Source organism: Microtus pennsylvanicus, chromosome X, assembly GCF_037038515.1.
Source record: "Microtus pennsylvanicus isolate mMicPen1 chromosome X, mMicPen1.hap1, whole genome shotgun sequence".
Taxonomy (NCBI): Eukaryota; Metazoa; Chordata; class Mammalia; order Rodentia; family Cricetidae; genus Microtus; species Microtus pennsylvanicus.
This window is the reverse complement of record NC_134601.1, coordinates 27,756,645-27,763,702: the sequence shown is the minus strand read 5'-3', so window position 1 is coordinate 27,763,702 and position 7,058 is coordinate 27,756,645. Positions and strand designations below refer to the sequence as shown.

The 7,058-nt window shown below is 39.0% G+C and overlaps 1 pseudogene; it reads right to left on the bottom strand.

The window, feature by feature from the left end:
- Positions 1 to 972: 972 nt before the first annotated feature.
- On the bottom strand, positions 973 to 1,882 carry LOC142840826 (large ribosomal subunit protein eL6 pseudogene; annotated as a pseudogene).
- Positions 1,883 to 7,058: the final 5,176 nt, after the last annotated feature.

Below are 7,058 nucleotides of genomic sequence, written 5' to 3'. Positions count from 1 at the left end.
TTTCAGTATGTATATCATGGTCCTTTGCTCCTGTTCCTTCTCAATGCTCTCTCATGTTCATTGAGCATCTTAAGATAATTCTCTGTCCTTCACTCAAACAGATGATTTTCTACTTTCATTGAATAATTTTATATAGGTATATATATATATATATATATATATATATATATATATATATATGTAGTTTGTGTGAGAGAAAGTATGTAATATTTATCATCCTTAGACTGGATGATTTTGACTAACCTGATGGTTTTCAGTGCTATGTAATTTTCTACAAATGACATAATTTTGTTTCACTTTCTCACTTAGTAATAACTTCATTTCATATGTACACATTATTTCTTGTATCCATTCATCTGTTGATGTAATTCTAAGCCGATTCCATTCCCAGGATATTGTGAAAAGTAACATAAGAAAACACGAATGTGCAGGAATCTCTGTGGGGTTTTGATTTGGATTGCTTTGGGTTGTATGTGTGGATAGTAAGATAGTTCTAGTTTCCACTTTTTTCAGGATCTTCCATAAATACCTTCACATTTTCAGCAGTTTTTTATAAGGGTTCCTTGCCCTCATATCCTCACTTGTATTTGTTGTCATTTAGCTTATCAATATACTTTTAATTATTATTTTCCTTAAGTCTATTTTAGTTAAACATTTATGAATATATGTATTAGCCAGTTGTATTTCTTCTTTTGAGACCTATCCAACTGATTAGTCATTTATTAGTGTGTTGGCTTCTGTATTTGGCATTTAAAGTTTTAAGTTCTTTAAAGATTCTGAATATTAACTCTCTATAAAAAAGGGGCTAGAAAATATTACCATTCTGTTCTCTTGGTTGTCACTATATTGTTTCTATTGCGCTGCAGAAGCTTATTTATTTGTGTTTGTTTGTTTGTTTTGGGTTTTCGAGACAGGGTTTCTCTGTGACTTTGGAGCCTGTCCTGGAACTAGCTCTTTTTTTTTTTTAACACATAAAGCTGTTTAAATAGGTTGTTAGCAATTTAGAAAACCAGTTTGTGAGGATACATCCCGTTGGTCAGACAGAACTGAGAGCGCAGGTAGCCCTGCAGCTGAGGAACAGCTTTGATCTTTGGCAGAATCCGCGAGTCCACCGTTTTCTGATCAGCCTTGCGCTGCTCTGTAATCTCATATTTCTCCTTCTCTGTGTCAAAGATCTCGCCCTCCTGATGCCTGGGCTTGCGCAGCTGCTTTTTCTTGAAGTAAGCATCAGTCAGGTGTTTGGGGATTTTAACTGTGCTGATATCAACTTTTGTAGAGGTGGCGATGACAAACTTCTGATGTGTTCTTCTCAAAGGAACCCTGTTGAGGGCAAGAGGTCCTATCACAAGCAGTAAACCACTGCCCAGTTGCTTCAGGAAAACCACTCTTTTGCCCCTGTGGCCCCTGGTAAGGATGATGAGGACAGTCCCAGGAGTGATGCTGACACGCAGGTGTCTCACGTGCTGACTGAAGGGTTTTTGCCATGGCTCAGCAGCTTCCGAGGCACATCTTCGGTAGGATAATACCTGGGCATTTTTCGAAGCTTAACCATCCGGGTACCACCATTCTTGTCACCACCAACTGGTTTTGTGACAGTGGCAAGGACCTTTTCCTTTTTCTTCTTCTTTTCAACCTTGGTTTTTGCAGCTGTGTATTTCCTTTTGTACACGGCCTTCCTGGAATACATAGCAGATCGGGAGTACCTGCTAATTCCTCTAACAAGGACTGGATTTCGGCTGCAATGGGGCTCCCCCTTCTTGAGCTTTTTAGCCTTAGGGTCACCCTTTTTGGCTGCACCAGCAGCAGGAGCATCACCGCCAGCCTTCTTGGCTGCAGGTTTCTTTTCTTTTGTATCAGGTTTCTTGCCTTTTTCACCCGCCATCTTGCAAGATGGGAAAGAGCTGGAACTAGCTCTTGTAGACCAGGCTGGCCTCGAACTCACAGAGATCCACCTGCCTCTGCCTCCCGAGTACTGGGATTAAAGGCGTGCGCCACCACCTCACAGCCAGAAGCTTTTTAATTTCATAAAATTTAATTTGTTAGTTTTTGCTATTGTTTCCTGAACTGATTCCAGAATGCATTTAAAGAGGATTACTGTGCCTATACAGTGCCTATAAAGTGTTTTTATTATAGAAGTTTCAGGATGTCACATCTTACACTAGGAGCATTGATTGATTTTGAATTCATGTTTGTACAGAGAGACAGGAATACAGGTTAGTCTCTCTACATTTAGATGATTAGTTTTGCTAAAATAGCAAAAATTAACTAAAGTGTTGTAACATGGTTTCCTTTACTCCAGTGTATGTTTTGGGCACTTTTTTTTTTCAACAATCAGGTGATTCTAGATAGATGATCATATTTCAGGGTTTTCTATTTCATTCCACTGACTTACACATCTCATTTCGTTGCAATAGCATTCTGTTTTTGTTTCTATTGCTCCATGACATAATTTGAAAGCAGCTAATATTTACTTGCTTGTTCCTGGATGTAAGAGGGCTTTCCGTCTTCTACTGTCTTTTTCGATTTCTTCCTTCACTGTTATTAAATTAGCTGTTTCAGTCTTTCACTTCCTCGTTAAGTCTGTTCCTTAGTATTTAATGTTTGAAGCAATTGTGCATTGAATTATTTTCCTGATTTATTTGTCAATGTCATGATTATTGGAATATGGAAAAGCATCAATGTTTGCACTTATCTTGTAATACTGAATTCTTTTTTTTTGTTTTTTGCTGCTTTTACCAAACCCCAATGTTTTATGTTAGAGCATTTGAGATCTTTTAATTATAGGATTATAGCAAAGATTCTTAGAAATCATTAGACATCCCCCTTTACTCTTTGTGTATCATTTGCATTTTCTCTTGCTTTACTACAGTGAACTGAAACTTCATTCAGCACATTGAGTAAGATTGGAGTAAGGCTTAGAACTAACTACCTCTTACAAGTTAAATTGACCCATTTCTATTAATCTATGTTCTGGAATGTACCTTTTGCCTCAGTTCCATTTTGTGTCTTCAACTCATTCTGCATCTTGCTGGCAATTCCTCTAACTCTGCCCCTCTTCAGCTCAGCATCCTCTTTTAGTATGGTTTTTTCACTTAACCTCCTCCTGCCCAGCTATAGGGTATTGAGCTCTTTTTAGCCAATGAGAGTAATACATATTCATAGCATATAAAAGATTGTTCCACAACAGCAGGACATCTTGGGAACTGTCTCAAAAACAGTTCTCCCTGAGATATGAATTTGGCTGACTGATAACAGTTGCACAATGACATTAAGACAGTCTCAGCAGGACTTTTGGATTTCAGCTGCCAGGGAATTCTAACAGAATCTATTACTATGTCAAAGCTCATGTAAATGTAAGTCGTGGATGGGACCAGGTTTTAATCCAGGTAAACATAAGTTGGTACCTTAAATCCCGTGGTTCTGTCTGTTTTCAAGGAAGATACAGGTGTAAAGGGGTTGTGGAATCTTGCTCCATTGTTAAGGAAAACTGATGATGTAGTCAACAACACTAGGAGGAGTGGGAGATATGAAGATTCACCAAATAATCGCTTTAACATCAATCATAGAGATACAGAATTTCCCTGCTGGGTTTCAGTCTTGCTTTGCTCCAGTATTCATTCACTATGGACCCTTTCCTCCTCTCTTTTGGAATAGTAATGTAATTTTTGTGTCATTAAATGTTAGGAGTATGTAATTTGATTTTTTTATTTTGATTTTACAGGGCTTACAGTTAAGAGATTACCCTGAGTCTCACAAGAAACTTTAAGCTCTGGAATTGTAAACAGTCTGGAGACTGAAAGACTGTGGGGACATTTGAAGTTGGACTGAGCGCATTTTGCATTAAGATAGGACTCCAGACTTATGCGGGCCAGGGAGTAGGATGGAGTAGTTTGAACGAGGATGGCTCCCATAGGCTCAAGTATTTGAATGTTTGATTCCTAGTTGGTGAACTATTTAGGAAGGATTAGGGATTGTGGCCTTGTTTGAGAAAGCCTATTACTGGGCAGTGGGTTTTGACATTTCAAAAGCCAGTTCCAGGCCCAGTCTCACTTTCTCTCTTCCTCCTGCATGCAGATGAGGAAGTAAGCTCTCAGCTACTGCCCCATCGCCAGACCTGCCTGCCAGTCAGTCACCTTACTCCTCACCTTGATTTTCAAGGACTAAGCCTCTGAAACTGTAAGCAAACCCCTAATTAAATGTTACTTTTTCATATTTTCCTTGGTCATGGTGTCTCTTCACAGCAATAGAAAAACTACTAAGACAATGGGTTCAAAGCTACATATGATTATTGATTGCCTTTCTCTGTTAGCAGCTGGCATAGCACATTGAAAATTGTAAGACCTAGTCCTTATGGATGAGACTTGAGGGCTGTTTCCAGCCCAGTTCCTCCAAGTCCTAGGCCTGAAATGTGTGGTGACTTTCACAGTAGTGTCCTAGCTTCAAGTTCTCTTAGGCAGCTGAGCACAATGGCAATAGCTTCTATTCCTTGAGGTGTTTCTTAGACTTACCAAACCAGATTTCAGTAATTCCTGATTGCTTCCTTTACCCATAGACCATTATGGTATAATGTTTAATTTTATTTGGATTGTTTCATTTCTGTCATTTCCCTTGATAGTGATTTATAATTTTACTGCTTTAGGATCTGATAAGATAGAAAACGTTGTTTTTACTTTTAAATAGTTTATTTTCCCAGTGACTTACATTGGTATCTGTATCACAGATTATCCCATGGACTGCTGAGAAGATACGTATCCTGTAGCTATTGAATGTAATAGTCTATACATTCTTGCTCCAGTTTGCTTTCTTGTTTCTGTGATAACACAATAACTGAAAACAAGTTGGGGAGGAAAGGTTTTATTTAACTTTTCCTTTTATATGTCCATTATCCAGGGAAGTCAGGGTAAGAATTTAAGACAGAAATTTGGAAGCAAAAACCATGAAGTACTTATGTTTACTGACTCCTCCCACCCCTGGTTTGTTCAGTTTCAAACCATACTTTTTTTCTCAAGTATACGTTTAGACTATGTGTTCAGCATTGTAAGTACTTCTGCATTTTTTGATATGGCATTGAGGAGATATATTCATTTGCCTGGCTTTTTCATATTTCTTATAATTTTTTGTTGTGACTTCTGTATCACGTTGGATGGGTATGTGACACCTTCAGGTTTATCTTTTCATAGTGTATAGCCCTCTGTGGAAGGCTCAGTATCAAGTCCCAAAAAGAAAGAAGAAAAGAAACCACTGTAATAGCTAAACTATATATAGAAGGATGCACAGAAAGTGTTAAAGTCAACTACTGTCCCCAACAGCTATGCAGCAGATACTCACAGTAGTAATGTACAGTAGATTATTAAGTTAAAACTCAGTTTGGGCAAAAGTAGAACGAATCATACCCAATGTCTGTGAAAAAGAGCACATAAGGTGGGGAGGCATTTAGAGGGGGGAATTGATCCAGGAGGATATGTGGGCAGTACTGGGGTCAGATATTAATAGAATACATTTTATGCATTGTGAACTTTCCAAATAATAAAATGTTCTATTTTAAAAGTAGAAATAATAATAAGTGAATGAAGAGGACAGGAGAAGGAAATAGAGCCCTGAGGTGTGTGTTGGGATTTTTGTCTTAGCGCACTCACTTCTCACCCAACAGTAGATCATCTGTGAGAGGGAAGAGGCTGCAACAACCTAAGGCCTTCGTGGACCTGAAACTCAGGATTCTCAGTTTCACCAGCACTGAACCAGAAGGTAAGTGACTTCAGATGTAGGACTGTTCCCCAACCTCACACATGGGATCATCAGTGTCCTCACAAGGTGGCAGAGATTTCTCATTAACATGCAAGTGGTGTGAGCTCAGAGTGGTGGGGCCTTCAGTTCCTGAGGAGCTGCTGCCTGTCTTTTTCAGTGTGTCCTTGCCTGTCATTCACCCAACCCTTCACTGCCTTCTACAGGTGTCTCCCCATAAATCTGGTGTGGGAGCCTCTCTCTAGTTCTTATTTACCAGAGTAGCTTTGTCTTAATTAGTTGGCCGCTCTCGAGATTGCACCTGGCTGGCTATCCCTCAGACACTAAAGAGGAAAAAATATTTTTCTCTCACATTGACTAGTGCCAATAGCAGAATCACAGTCCCCAAATTTCGCAGAATGAATTAATGCTAGTGAGAAGTTTGGGCTGACCTTTGAGGTAGGGGAGTCCATCATTTTATCAGAGACACATTATATTTGGAAATGACTTTTCCTCATTCCTCAGACCTTCACCCAGAACTGGTGCTAGAACTTTTGAGACATGGCTACTCTTGGATGGATAGCCTTTCTGTTTCTCAGTACTTTTAAGCTGTCCTAGCCTTTCTTTTGTGATTCCTGATGTTTTACTCTCTCTCCTTTTCAGTAGCCTGCCTTTTCTTACACTGCCTTCTCTTTTGCTAGTTTGTATGACTTTGGATTTTTGAGAAAATGTGTCATCTAGTACAAGGTGCATTTTTAACTCACTCCATGGTTGAGAATACCTTGAACTACTAGTCCAACTGCTTCTTCTTGTTGTGTCCTGGGATTGCAGGCATATGCCTCTATACCTAATTATCTGACTCTTTCTGTTTACCATGCAGTATGTACGTAGCTTCTATAGTTATTTTACCCAAGAATTTTATGTTTTCTTATGATTGTATGGTAATTTCGTGTTTTCTCATGATTGTATGGAAATTATACATTGGTGACAAAAATACCCGTTCTAATGGCATCCATACTACCCTTTGCTCATTTTGGGGTAGGAGCTATGTTAACCATAGTGTTTCAGCAATAGCTTAATATATGATACCTGGTGACCAGACGTGTAATCTTCACAAGATTCGGGGATACTCATAATTGGTTTTTGTTTGGTTGGTTTCATTTGTACATGGCTTGATAATCAGTGAGGCATTCTCACTCTGCTTCCTCCAAGTCTGGCTGGTGACAGCATCTTTGTCTTTCGTCTTCCCAGAATTCTCCTAGTCTGGTCCACTCTCCTATGCTTTATGCCTGGCTACTAACCAATAAGTGTTTCATTAAACTAATAAGAGTGACAAA